Consider the following 15,000-nt stretch of genomic DNA (forward strand, 5'->3'; position numbering starts at 1 on the left):
CGTATAGTTACAGTATATATATTGTTGCTGTCCTTGTACCTCCACATTTGAACATTTTATATTTTTTTCGTAAATTAATGCTCTACTTCGTCACACACACAGTGTCACACAAAAGTATGAAAAGACAGCACATTAACCCTTGATAATCAGACTCATTGCAGGGTGGTTTTTATTGTCTGTAAACCTCGCAAAGAGTACCATCAAAATCCATGTGTATTTGTAAGAAATGATATACTTTTTTCTTTTCTTTTTTTGACAGATTTTTACTGGTTTTGTGCTTTTCTGGTTCTTTGTTTAAAACGTCTTAAGGCTGATCTGAGAGCTCACTTCAAGTTTTGTCATGTTGCCAGCGTGACACAGCGTGACACACAACACATGCCAGAAGGAAACACAGTTTGTAGCCCTAAATGACAAACTGTCCTCAAACTACTGCATATTATGTATATCCCGGCTGCCAGTTTATATTCTGTTCTCTCTCCATTGCTGCTAAAGGTTTTACCACTTGTCTTTTATTAACCTGTATTATATTTTATACAGAATATTATCTTGTTGTTATGTTGTTATTGTTACTGTTTGCACAGCCTGCAGAGCATGCCACATTTTACTGCTTGTACTTGTATGAGTGAGTGGGAAAATAAAGCCCTTTGAATCTTGAATGAGAGTTTGCAGTGGGTTCCCTCGACAGATTTCCAATGCTTTTTTTTTTTTACCATAGGGTCTTCGATTTATGCAGAAACTAAGGTCTATGGTTAATATAAACCTAAGAGAGATACAAAATCTTCTTCTGACATTAATTACTCCTGTTAATATCTCAACCATGAATTTTAAATCTTTTATTTATTTAGGCCTATTTATTTTTTACTTATGTTAATCATTTAAACCCTATTATACTTCCGTGTATATCGGCTACTCCCGCCAAAATGTTTCCCCCAGAATAGGGACGCGAGGGTTCATCTGGTTAATTTCCTGTGTGGTTGAAACATTTTAAAATGTGTGTTGATTTGTGATTTCCTGTTGAACAAAACGTCTTAATGTCATGAGATTTTTTTTGCTCCGGAGCTTATTTTCTTAATTTATCCATTACCCATTCCAAAAAGTCCATTGGAAATCTGCAGTGGAACCACATGACGGAGGTAACATCCGGGTTAACCAGCAAAAAGACGTCAGCTCTGGAGCACTCTGTACCAAAATATTTACACCTACTTTTTTTCGTAAATGTTGCTTACTTTTTTTTTTTACTCTTCGGAAAAATCTGCTCTTTCACTCCCAATTAACCACTTTCAACCTGGTGTCTGTATTTTGGGAATGTCATTATAGGAAGAAAAACATTTTCCCCAAACATATTTTTTTGGTACATTGGCTGTTTTTGCAGCGTGATGCCATCGTACGATCGTATAGCATAAAAAAGGGCTTTGAAAAGTAGCTAAATTATCACGTCCCTCCTTTTCCAGATCCTCCGGTGGGGCGAAACGAAACGAAACAGCCACACCAACCAAACTTGCTGACACCTCATTCAGTCGAGTCTCCAAGAAGATATGCTGGCTGGTCTGCCATCAAAACCACAAAGTGATCCCAGCCATGGAATGCAGGGTGAGGAGCGAGTGAAGTGTCGCCAAGGCAGTGTGTCTGCACTCTCTTTCTCCCCTTTCCCCCGCTGAGCAAGGACGCACAGCACAGCAGAGATTTCCACATGGAAATCTCTGCTGTGCTGTGCGTTCTCTCTCTCGTCTTTCCTGAATCCATCATCCATCTCCTGCTTAGAGACTAGACTAATATTTACCCCTGACCTCATCACTATTCAACTGTTGACGCCTCGTGTTTGTCGCTTTCAGCTTGATTGTTCTTCAGCCTAAAATAAACATGTGGTAACGAAAATTGCACACGGTAGGAAAGTGACGAGACTTCACAGAGAAGTGCCCAGATTTTTGGGAACGCGCGAGTAGATCTCCCGTCCCCTATACAGGAAATCTGCTGATGCCGGGGCCCTTTCCTTTCAGTTAAATGTGTTCAATATGCCGCGCTAAATCACAAAAGTGACAGTCTAATGACATAGCACATCACATGCCGTTCACACCTCGCGGAAATATGTGCCCCTCGCGGTCTACACGCAGCATATGTCTGAAACTTTGACGCTATTATGAATCACTCACTTTTCCTCCCATGGAGGTTGTGTGATGAACGCTTCAGAAATGTTTCGTGGCGTTAGAAAGGATTTCTGGTGGTTAAATATAGGGTGTTCCGGCTCTTCCTCTACCCACCCGCCTCTGGTTGCGGCCCCCGTGCAGATTGCCATTTAAAGCGCCTGAATAATTGAGGAGGACCATTTGCGTCATCTGCCCTGGTGAGAGTGTGTGTGTGAGGCTGGGAGAGAGAGAGACCCTTCAGATCCCCTCTCGGGAGCGGATCATAAACACACACACACACACACACACACACACACACACACACACACACACACACACACACACACACACACACACACACACACACACACACACACACACACACACACACACACACACACATACACACCTACACACACATACGCACGCAGGCACGCGCACACACATGACCACACGCAATCACGATTCATGCACACACACGTGCACACGCACGCAGACACACACTCAGTGGCAAACCCTGGAGTTCCAATCAATACCACTAATAAATATTTACACAGATTAAATATGAGCTTTACGGTTTACAGACTTGAGCATATTTAATAGATTGCCTTTATTACTACTAGTATTTTATTTTCAGGCGCTTTTTTGTATTTCAGCTATGTATACAATTTTACCCTCCTAGCCTTTTATTTCCATTTAATATTCAAACAATGTACACATTCAGGATTCAAGATTTAAGATTGTATATTTATTGTTACATCTTGTAGTATATAAGAGTAAAATAATTTTGTTCTGGTTCCTCAGACATTGTAGCAGCAATAATAATCATATAAACAATAACAAAGAAAAAGAAGAAAAATGATTAATCATAGAAAACAGCAATAGTAAGCCAGGATAACAAAGTTTGTACTTTGGTCCTAGCGCGTTGGAGGTGACTGAAGGTGCAGCATCTACTCCTAAAGTTATAAATATACAGTGTATTTACATTTATCTCTGTGTGTCATTTCCCAAACAGGACTAGAATTATGTTTTAGCAGAATTTAATTTAATTGGGCTGCATCACCGAAAGTCTGTATTTCCCCCCCAATTACGAATGAATGTGTGCAGCCATTATGCAGGTTATTTTGTAATAGTTCATAACCCCCACCTCTAACCTCAGTGTCTCAGAGGTAAGTGAGGCCAAACCAAGGATTTAATCCCCCAAAAATGGTCTCCTTACAGATGTGTTTTGACACCGTCCCCATATTGAGAGAGAGAGAGAGGGTTACTAACCAGAATGAATACTGTTTCACTGGCAAACACAGACTGGCTGCAATTAATCAAAGCTGTGTGTGTGTGTGTGTGTGTGTGTGTGTGTGTGTGTGTGTGTGTGTGTGTGTGTGTGTGTGTGTGTGTGTGTGTGTGTGTGTGTGTCACGTTTCAGCCCGCACACCTCACGCATGTATTTTCACACTGCGTTCTGTTTCTTTAACCTCTCCTAGACTTCTCCAGCCCCCATCGGGGGAGGAAATCACAACAGAATTAGGTTACACATGTCCTACAGAGCGCATGTGTAACTGCTAACGTACATGCGCGCGTGTATAGCGGCCGTGTGCCTGTGTGTGTGCGTGTCCGTGTGTGTGTGCACGTGTGACGTGTGTGTGTGTGTTATAAGACCTTCGACCTCCGGGGGGATTAGCTCTCTATTTTCCTTTAATCAGTTTTCGGACGGATCCTCAAATATGTTCGGAATCAGTTGAGGACAAGCGGGACCCTGTGCTGATGTTTGGCTGACGAAGCCCCCCCCCTCCCCCGCCCCCCTCTGTCGGACTCGGGCTGAGGTGGGGCTGAGCCGCGGCGGACTGCTACCCCGAAACGCTCGGCGGTAAATCCCTCCGAGTGACGAGGGTCGGAACCCGGAGCAGGAACTGACTCACTTTAGAGCAACAACGACAGTTTTCAATTATAATTTACAATTCAGGCATTTAGCACAGTGATTCTCAACCTGTGGTGGGCCATGAGGATACTGCAGGTGGGCCCCCAAATAATTGTCAAAACACAAACAATTTTGATGAAAAAAATATAATTTGAAAAATGAGTTTTCATTGTAATACCGCTAAATAGAAACGTAAAACTGTATACTATGTTGGTTCCATCGATCCAAGCCCGGAACACAATTGATTGGTTGATCATAACATGCTCTGAAAATGCACACACTTGATCCAGAAAAGGTCTGGGCCCTAATCCAGAAAAGGTCTGGGCCCTGATCCAGAAAAGGTTGAGAAAGACTGATTTAGCAGATGCGACAAATAAGCAAGGTAATCACATACAGTACATAGAATGCAGAGAGACAGTGTAGTGCCTCAAGAAACTAGGATCCCCGGTAAACCAAGAACCTAGTGTCAGTCTAAACAATATACTATCGAACTAGGGTCCATTTGGTTCCATTTATTAAATAAACGGAGGATTTCACTGTGTGGTATGGAAACCCATGAGGGACAAACACATACGTAAACCAATTTGAACATACAGTCTGTGCGTGTGCGTGAGTGCGTGCTTGTGCGTGTGCGTGTGTGTGTGTGTGTGTGTGTGTGTGTGTGTGTGTGTGTGTGTGTGTGTGTGTGTGTGTGTGTGTGTGTGTGTGTGTGTGTGGTGCGTGCATGCGCAGAGGGTTTGGAAGCCATTACAAACAGTCCTTTTATATCTCATCCTATTCAAATCGATTTGTTTACGCTCGGCAAGCCAAAGGGACCAAATCTAACTGTTTTCCCTTGAATACATTAAAGAGGGCCGGTGAGGTTGGGAAGTGATAATGACTTCCCCTGCTGCCCCCCCCCCCCCCTCTCTTCTCCACCTCCCCCACCGCACCAACCCCTTCTCTCTCTACTCTCCTCTTCTTATGTCAAACAGGGAACTTTCACTCTCACCTGATTGAAGGCAGACCCAAGTACTCTCTCTCTTTCTCGCTCTCTCACCCTTTCTCTGTCCCCTTCTCTCTCTCTCTTTCTGTCTCTCTCTTTCACTCTGTCTCTTTCTCGATACCCCTCATTCTCTCTCTCTCTCTCTCTCTCTCTCTCTCTCTCTCTCTCTCTCTCTCTCTCTCTCTCTCTCTCTCACCCTTCACGGCAGTAGAAACACTCTGTAGGGACCCCCCACCAGAGCCCAAATGTCCCATTGCCAAACCAGAAGTATAGCATTCAACTCCAGATCCCTAAAACAAAAAGAAAAACATACGTGAAATCAACCGTCCCATTCATCTCAAGCCTTTAAATGCCAAACACAATGTACATTTTAAACGTCATCATTGATTTAGGATATTCATTCCTTTCTTAAATGTTATTCATGGACATTGTAAATATTCAGATATTTCAGTTGTGTGAACTGCCATGTGAGTATGAAATACAAAAATACAAAACTCCCCCCGCCCTCTCTCTCTCTCTGTGACTTTTGCTCTGTCTCTTTCTTGATCCCCCCATCTCTCTCCCTCTCTCTCTGTCTCTCTCTTTCTCTCCTCTGCGATGGATTGAGGCATTATACTCTAGGCCAGGACATTATGGCCATGCACATCAGGGGATGTGCGTACTAGCCAAGGGCAAAGAAGTCTGAATGCATTTATTGTGTGTGTGTGTGTGTGTGTGTGTGTGTGTGTGTGTGTGTGTGTGTGTGTGTGTGTGTGTGCGTGTGTGCGTGTGTGCGTGTGTGCGTGTGTGTGTGTGTGTGTGTGTGTGTGTGTGTGTCTGTGTGCGTGCGTGCGTGTGCGTGTGCGTGTGCGTGTGCGTGCGTGTGTGTGTGTGCGCGCGTATGAGTTCAGGCCAAAGGAATGACTTCACATTTAGTTTCAAAAGCATTTTATTTTGGATGTCTGTCACGGGCAACTTCGCCGTAAATGAACTGTATATTATATGGTATGTATATAATTATAAGATAAAGTGTTTATTGTCACTGTATGGAATATACAACAACATTTTGTTTAGTGCATCCACATAAACAAATAGCAGCATCAACAAAGAAATAAATAAATACTGATAGAGCAACATTATGCCATAAACTGTCCGTCATAGTCGAGTCATCATAGTCTGTTATAAAACATCCATAATACATACAATAAATCAATGAACATTTAAATATTAAAATAAGGGGGGACCACAGGGAATCATATCATATCATATAATATTGCACTTGCCGAATAGCCCATATTGCATTTGGCATCATAAACGTGTGTGCGTGCGCGTGCGTGCGTGTATGAGAATCCAACAGTGCTTTCACAGCTCTTAGGAAAAATCTGTTTGACAGCCTGTTGGTCCTAGTCTTAATGATCTTCAGCCTGCCTGATGGAAGCGTTTCGAACAGGTGGTGTTCGGGGTGGGAAGGATCCTTGAAGATCTTTGAGGCCTGCCTGTGGAGACGGCTTGAGTCGATGTCACTCAGCTGCTTGGTACAGTAGTGGAGAGAGCCGATGATCCACTGCGCTGTCTTAACCACCCGCTGCAGGTCTTTTCTCTCTGCATCAGTGCAGCTGGAGTACCAGTCTGTGCAAGCATAAGTCAGGATACTCTCCATGGGAGAGCGGTAGAAGTTGATGAGCAGGTTCTGTGGAAGTCCATTGCGTTTTAGTGTCCTCAGGAGGAAGAGATGTTTCTGGGCCTTCTTGACCAGACTTGAGGTGTCAGGTCCTCTGTAATCTCTCAAGAACAGATCCATCGCTGCGCTTGAATCTGTCGGTAGCCGTGTTGAGAACCCATGCACATTGGCTACAAGTGGCCGTGCCATCAGATCAGGAAGCAGGCCGCGCTTTACCCAATCAAATGTAGTGGGCGGGATTGACATGTGTGCGGCTCGTTCCCCACTGGAAACAAACCGAAACTCATTTAACAATAGTGTCCTCGGAGCCGACAAAACCACGGAAAGTTAGTAACATTTTAACTTGCTCTTTCATCATAGAAACAAGTGGGCTTATAACCAAAACGATCCATGTTTCTTTGGGAGAAATGGTGTTAGTGTTCCGTGGAGAAATATTGTTAGTGAGAATGAAAACATAGTCCCACCACCGGAAGTGAAAGGCTGAAGGCAGACCAAAACCCTGGTTTCCCTGAGCACGGGTCCTCCGTACAGCTCCGCCCAGAGTCAAATGAATAAGTGAAAAACAGCAGAGGGTGCTGTTTTTCCTTTTTATTTGACGATGGGTTCCCAGATTGGGTCCTCTGAGATGTGCACTCCGAGGAATTCACCTCCTCCCCCCCGATATTCAGACCCCTTTGACGTGGCTTTAGCTTCCTGCAGTCCATAATTATCTCCTTAGTCTTCTTCGTATTCAGGTTCAGGTCATTGTCCTTGCACCAAACAGCAGACAGACTTCCTCTCTGTATGCCACCTCGTCATTGTTTGTTATCAGACCCACAATGGTTGTGTCATCTGCAAACTTGACTAGAGTGTTGGAACTGTGGTGGGAGATACGGTCACTGGTGAAAAGAGAGTAGAGGATTGGGCTAAGGACACATCCTTGAGGGACGCCAGTGTTCAGTGTAACAGTGGACGATGTATAATGGCCTAACCTGACCTTTTGGGGCCTGTTGCTAGCATCTGCAGTTTGATGACCAGTTTACAGGGGCTGATGGAATTAAATGCAGAGCTAAAGTCAACAAACAGCATCCTTACATAGATGTTAGGGTTCCTCTCAAGATTTTCCAGGTGAGAGAGGGCCTTATGAAGCACTAGTGCGACAGCGTCATTAGTTGATCTGTTAGCCTTGTAGGCAAACTGGTGTTGGTAGGTGGGTGGGGGGGATGCAGGCTTTAATGTTTGCCAGCACCAGTCTCTCAAAGCACTTCATAATCACCGATGTGAGAGCGGCCGGCCTGTAGTCGTTCATACAGGTGATGGCTGAGGTTTTGTGTACAGGAATGATGGTGGTGGCTTCCAAACCGGTTGGAACAGTCGCTTGCTTAAGTGACATGTAGGTTGAAAATGTCTGCAAAGCCTGCAGCGAGCTGGACAGCACACGTCTTCAGTGCTTATGTATGAGTGGTGCAGGGAGGGCGCATAAAGGGAGAGAAAGAGACAGAGATTGACGTTCTAAAATCTCAACCGCTTCGCTTTGCTTCCCCCTGTGTTATCTGGGACTGTCATTCTGTGTGTGTGTGTGTGTGTGTGTGTGTGTGTGTGTGTGTGTGTGTGTGTGTGTGTGTGTGTGTGTGTGTGTGTGTGTGTGTGTGTGTGTGTGTGTGTGTGTGTGTGTCTGTTTGTGTGCCTGTGTGAGTGGGTGCGCTCACACGCATGTGTGCATGTGCATGTGTGTTTATAAAGTACTTATTCTGGGATGTTTTTGCAAAAATAAGTATTAAGTCTGCATGTTGTTATCTAGTGTATCTATTGTTGTTTTGTCTGTGGTAAAACAAAGCCATAGGAAGACAGACCCAGACAGGTAGAGGCCAGCAGAGACCAAGCAGGTTTCCTACAGTGTTGCCAGACGGACAGCAGTGGGACACACTCTCGACCACCTGCGTATTAATATTACATTAGTGTCAACTTACACCAATTTCCTGGTTAAATACGTGTGCCTGTGTGGTTGGGTTTGTGTGTGTGTGTGTGTGTGTGTGTGTGTGTGTGTGTGTGTGTGCGTGTGTGCGTGTGCGTGTGCGTGGCTGCGTGCGTGTGTTTGGGTGTGCCGTGCACAGGTGTGCATCCGGATGTCTCTACATGAACTCTGTGTGTGTGTGTGTGTGTGTGTGTGTGTGTGTGTGTTTGTGTGTGTGTGTGTGTGTGTGTGTGTGTGTGTGCGCGTGTGCACGCTCGCGTCTGTGTCTGTGTCTAAATGCACACAGGCATGTTGTTGCTGTCGTGCAGAAATTTCCATATTTCAACTTTTTATGTTTTTTTTTGTCAATTAATGCCCTACTTCAACATACAAGAGTGTTGCACAAAAGCAGTGAAAAAAGCAGACTCACACAGCGCCACGCAATGAAGTTGTGAGCTTGTAGATCTGCTATTTTCACTATTTTAAATTGTTTTTTACATAGGCCTAATAATAGAACATTTTACGGTTTTGGACTTGGACAAGGTTCCTACCCGACAGCTGTGAGTTATACAAGAAGTGGATTATTGATCCAGTCTGCAGGAGTCAGAGATGATGGCTGATTTATGTAAAGCTGTACAGTAGGTACAGTAAGTAGGTCGGTAGGTGTTATATGGAAGAGCTAATTTCTCAGGGATGTTCACGTTGAGGTCAGACACATACATATATGATATCTTTTTTTTAATCAATTACACACCCCATGAAGCCTTGTTAATGAAGATTTTTTAGTTTTTTGTCGCATTCCTAAGCCAATAATTTGATGACCGGCGGAAAGATGCTAATGTCTCTGGTAGGAGACTCAAAGTTGACACTTTGAGTCTCCTACCGGAGCTGCCGCCGGTCATCAAATTATTGGCATAGGAATGCGACAAAAAACAAAACATCTCCATGAATTCAGGTCTTGGGGTGTGTAATCGATAGGAAAAAAAAATCTGTTTGGGGGTGAACTATCCCTTTAAAGACCCACTCCACCCAAATTGTGCTTTTTGTTGGTTGAAGTGATGTTTTTGTGAACATTTTTAATTAAAATAAAAAGTTGTTAAAGGTTAAAACTCTACATTCTCTACAGTATCAGGGGTCTCCCGGTCTCTGCAGCTCATAGTAAACAGAAAAACTAATTTTCAGGTCAGGATTACAATTTCATCCAATCACGAGGGAGAACTCCACAAAGAGCATTTATTAGCTTTAAATGTTATAGTGTTCCGATTGTGTCTGCTCACATGTTTCTCTCATCACTTACAATTCCACTTGTTTATTGTACAATTGATATCTCGAACTGAAACTGTCTTTTCTGTTTACTAAAAAGCTGGAGAGACAGGGAGACCCCTGTTACTGAACAAAGTACACTAAATATAGGGCTATTTAACACTTATTTGCCAAAAATATGACTTCTACTTTGATATCTTTTTGAAAATCCTGGTAGTTTCTTTCACTCTGCATTTGTCCAAAGCATTAATATAGTGTTTTGACAAATAAATGTGGTCATTAGTCAAATCACTCACTGAGTCCCAGGTTTGATGCAGGGCACGCCACTGTGACGGGGTATGGCGTCACATGTTAAATGCCAACATTTTTGGCAAACAGATTTGGTGTAGACAGAAAAAAGCAGCCCAAGTACAGAGACAACTCTGGTCAAGTTGAGGTTTAAAGTGGTTACAACCTGTATTACTATGCTGTTTGAACTTGTAAGATTTGTGTCATTGATTGATTCCCCAAAAATAAGCAACAAAGTGTGTCCCCCCGTTTTTTTTGGTTTCCAAATAAAGGGACGATTCCTTATTTCAAGGGACGGTTGGAAACCCCGCTATTTGGTCAAGTTAGTATGCAGGGACGTCAAGTGGTACAAAACGAGTGCTCCTCCATTCCCGACACAAACGTCGGTCCCGTCAATCAAGGAAGGTTTTGAAAGGAAAAGACGTGCATTCGGTCCGTTCTCTAGATATACTGACATGACACTCATGGGTGGCAAACCTCCCTCCGGAAGTTCGATGAAATACATTGCAGTGGATGAAGCCGGCTGGACCAGCTCATGAACAAACAAACATTATTATTTCTGCTGTGTTACTTTTCGATGTGTACACTGTATAATTTTGTAGAGGTATCTAAAGGGCACAAAGTATGTTTCTAAACGGCCGAAGTATTGCGAGACTGTCCACCATTTCCTGTCTAGCAGCCAAATCTCGCGATACCGCCGAGACAGAAACGATACCTGCCGCTGTTTAGATGCCTCAATAAAATGATGTACTGTGCACACCGAAAAGCAAGTGATTAGAAAACAATACATGTCTTCTTTTATATTCCGGAACCGATCATATGACAAAGGTCGCAGTCGTTCAGAAATAATGTTTGTTCATGAGCTGGTCCAGCTGGCTCCATCCACTGCAATGTATTTCATCAAACTTCAGGTGCGAGGAAATGACTGGCTTGTTATGTTTTCATCGTGGTGCGTTTGGTGTTATTGTGTTTGGATGTTCTATTTGGATACTCGTTGGATTACCCAAGCTTATTGGCATTTTGGAGGATCGAAAGTATACAGTACATATTCGTAGATGCTGGATTACTATTTTGATTGATTGAATACTTTATTAGCCACAAAATGTAAACAGCACGGAGGTACAGTAAAACATAGGAGAATACAAAAAAGTCCTGGGGACTTGTTTCCATTGTGGTCCTATGTATTCAATTCATCAACAGAGCATAGAATATTAACACATAAATACATGTCATCAACAAATACAAATATCTATATATCTATATCTATTTACAGAGGAGAAGAATGGAGAAAAAAACGACGGCGTTGTATGACCCCTCATTTCAATGGGAATTAATTTAAAATGAGGGCAAAGAAAGACAGAAGTACAGTTAAGCTCCCTTAGGGTGCAGTCACACCGAACTTTGATTCTGCCAATGCTTTTCAAAGCGTTTTTTTTTTGCCGAAATCCTTGAATGGCAACAGCCGCTCCGTTCCCATTGAAAAGCATTGGCAGAATCCGCCTCATAGGCAGAATCAAAGTTAGGTGTGATTGCACCCTTAGGGATGTTTTGGGGGAGAAAAATACTTGACATGTAGCTACATTTATTATACATAGATTATTTTCATATTCAAAGGATTTTATACATCTGAAAACTTCATTCTGAACAATGAGTACTTTTACTTTTAGTTTTATATGTTTACTCAAGTGAATTTTGAATACCGGACCTCTTCCATCACTGTCTACAAGCTATTGACATACTGTATATCAGCTTATGGTAGCTTTTGGTAAAAACTAAATACAGGTATGGGTATCTGCCCATAAGAGTGTAAGCCTACTTCACACGAAAGGCCGGTGAAGTCATGTCTGGTTCTGTGGGAACCCATTACCCTTTCTGTGATACAGATAATAATCATCTGGATAACATGTGGATCTAATCTCTACATCTTTCCTCCAATCTGAGAGCTGAGTTAAGGAGTGTTCACATTAATGAGAGAGGGCTGGATTTGTCAGCAATACTAATTCCCAAGTGTGTTCGCTTCATTTGCACACTATGAAAAAGACTGTGTTTATAATATATCGATACAGTCAGCTTATGAAACGATACACGATACTGGGTTCACGATAACGATACAATATTATAACAATACTAGTCCAAAAGCTGTGGATGCACACAACCCAACCGTCCGTACATTAAAATGGTATAAACTTTATTTGTGAAGCTCTTTTCAAGAACAAACTTGTGATTTTTACACAAAATGTAGGATAGACAACTAGCATAAGAGACAGATTTATACCAGTGGATACGCTGCAGTGCAAATGAGGCGTTATTATCTCTGCTCTACATGTAAAGTGTCTTGAGACAACTTGTTGTGATTTGACACTTCAATAAAATTGAATTGAATTGAATTGAAAATTATGAATTCCACCAGCATTATGGGATAGACTCGCCTTACCTTTGTTTGATTCGCTCCCTGGCAGGTATAGTTTTACTGAGGTTAGGGTTAGAGTTAAGTTTAGGTTTAGGCATAGGCTTACTGAGGTTACGGTTAGGTTTAGGCATAATGGTTTTACTGAGCTTAGGGTTAGAGTTAAGGTTAGGTTTAGGCATAGTTGCAAAAATGAGAACTGTCAATCACAGCGACTACTGGCCAATCACAGCGGGTCTCCCTAGAAAAGCGGTGGCATCCATAAGCATGCGTAAATGAGAAAAGTGCACTCTTCGGAGCGTAGATCTCCGCCAGGATGGGTTGCCTGCCCAGGGCTCTGTCTGTCTTGGGGTGCAGCCGCCAGGACCAGGGTTGCCATGGACGCTTATTACAAAGGACTTTGGGCATGTTTTTTCTGTAAAGTTGCTTGTAAATATTGGTGGTTGCGGGTTTTTGGCCTTGTTTCTAAAGTGTAGTTGCTTATTTGGGCTTCCTTCGTAAATGTTGTTTAAACCAGTGTTTCTCAAACATTTTCATGTCAAATTAATATGTATTTGTCCACGGACCCCCCCATCTGAAAATATTTTGTGCCAGGGACCCCCGTACCAGATTAGTTTTGTTAAAATGTTTAAAAAATATTCCACTTTTGTCACAAGATTTATTTTGAAAGTAGCAGATCTATTTTCAAATAACCGATGTATTTATAGGTTTAAAGTGCTCATGTGGCCTATTGTCGCTTCTTTTGGGCTTGTTTTCATAGACCTGGTTAATTATTTATCTTGCAAAATCTGGCAACACTGGTCAGGAGGACACAAGTAGAATTGTAGGTCGTACAATTAAACATGTTTCCCTGGATTCCTTGGAATCACATTATTTGCTACTACTCCTACTGATATCGTCCAAAACTAAAAACAAATTGGTGCACATTCTCTCTGGAGTCATTTGATCAAGATGTTCAGATGATCAGTCAGATTGTTCATATTCCATTCCGACCGGCTATGATTGGGTTCCAAAGTTTGGTGGAGGGACCCGTTTTGCAAAAAATGACACAAATCAGGAATGCAGTGTCCGATCTGAGTTGAAAATGTGGTTCCATTAATTGTTGCACCCTGTTTGTGTTTGTATAGATAGATAGATAGATAGATAGATAGATAGATAGATAGATAGATAGATAGATAGATAGATAGATAGATAGAAAACTTATTTGAGTTTCTCAAAAAGTACACAGACGTAAACACACATGACCAGATGCATGTGCACGCACGCATGCACGCATGCACGCGCGCACACACACACACACACACACACACACACACACACACACACACACACACACACACACACACACACACACACACACACACACACACACACACACACTGTATAAACTTATGTGCAGATGACAAGCACCTAGCAGAAGCTTTGTGGGTAATATGGCGGACATGTGAGCTGGATGGGAGAGCAGAATGTTGTTATTCTGGTCCACACGCCACGGCATCTGTGTCAGCTAATGAGAGAAACTCTACTCTGTTTCATCTACTCTCCCTGGACCGAGAATTAGCATCTCCAAAGACAGACGCACAGCAGAGCAGAGAGAGAGAGAGAGACAGAGAGAGAGAGAGAGAGAGAGAGAGAGAGAGAGAGACAGAGAGCATAGATGATGGAGGGAGGGGGAGAGAGAGGTTCAGAGTGCGAGAAAGAGAGAGGTGGAGAGAGATGGCGGAGAGGCACTGGGGGGACGAACGAGGGGCATGCTGCCAGGTCTAGAGAGAGGAAGAGCACGAAAGAGAGAGAGAGAGAGAGAGAGAGAGAGAGAGAAAGACAGAGAGCAGACTGCTAGACGGCAGGGAGAATATAAACACAGTCTATCTCTGCCTCTCTACTAGTCCCCCCCCCCCCCCCCCACAACACACACACACACACACACACACACACACACACACACACACACACACACACGTGCACGGCGCAGCATATTGACAGGCAGAGTTAAGTGGGGTGGTCGACTGTGAGACAGCCCTAATAGGTCCCTGATGGACTCCGAGATGAGAGGCCACTCAACACACAGGGGGAGGGGTCATGGGTCAGAGGTCGGCCAATCATTATCCCCCTCTCCTCCTCCCCCCCCCCCCCCACCACCCCCCCCCCCCCCCTCTCTCCCCGCACTGCGCTGCCCCTCCTCTCCACTTGACTGCTCAGTGCCTAATGATTATTAACACGTTAAAACACTTAAGAAAGCGCTGGGAGCCAATGCTCCCCCAGAGAGAGAGATGAGAGAGAGGAGGAGGGGAGAGAGAGAGAGAGAGAGAGAGAGAGAGAGAGAGAGAGAGAGAGAGAGAGAGAGAGAGAGAGAGAGAGGGGGGAGGGAAGGAGGAGAGAGGTATGGTAATGATGTGTGCGCACACACACGGCAGGGTTGATAACGC

Source organism: Gymnoscopelus braueri (genome assembly GCF_963280865.1).
Source record: "Gymnoscopelus braueri genome assembly, chromosome: 11".
Taxonomy (NCBI): domain Eukaryota; kingdom Metazoa; phylum Chordata; class Actinopteri; order Myctophiformes; family Myctophidae; genus Gymnoscopelus; species Gymnoscopelus braueri.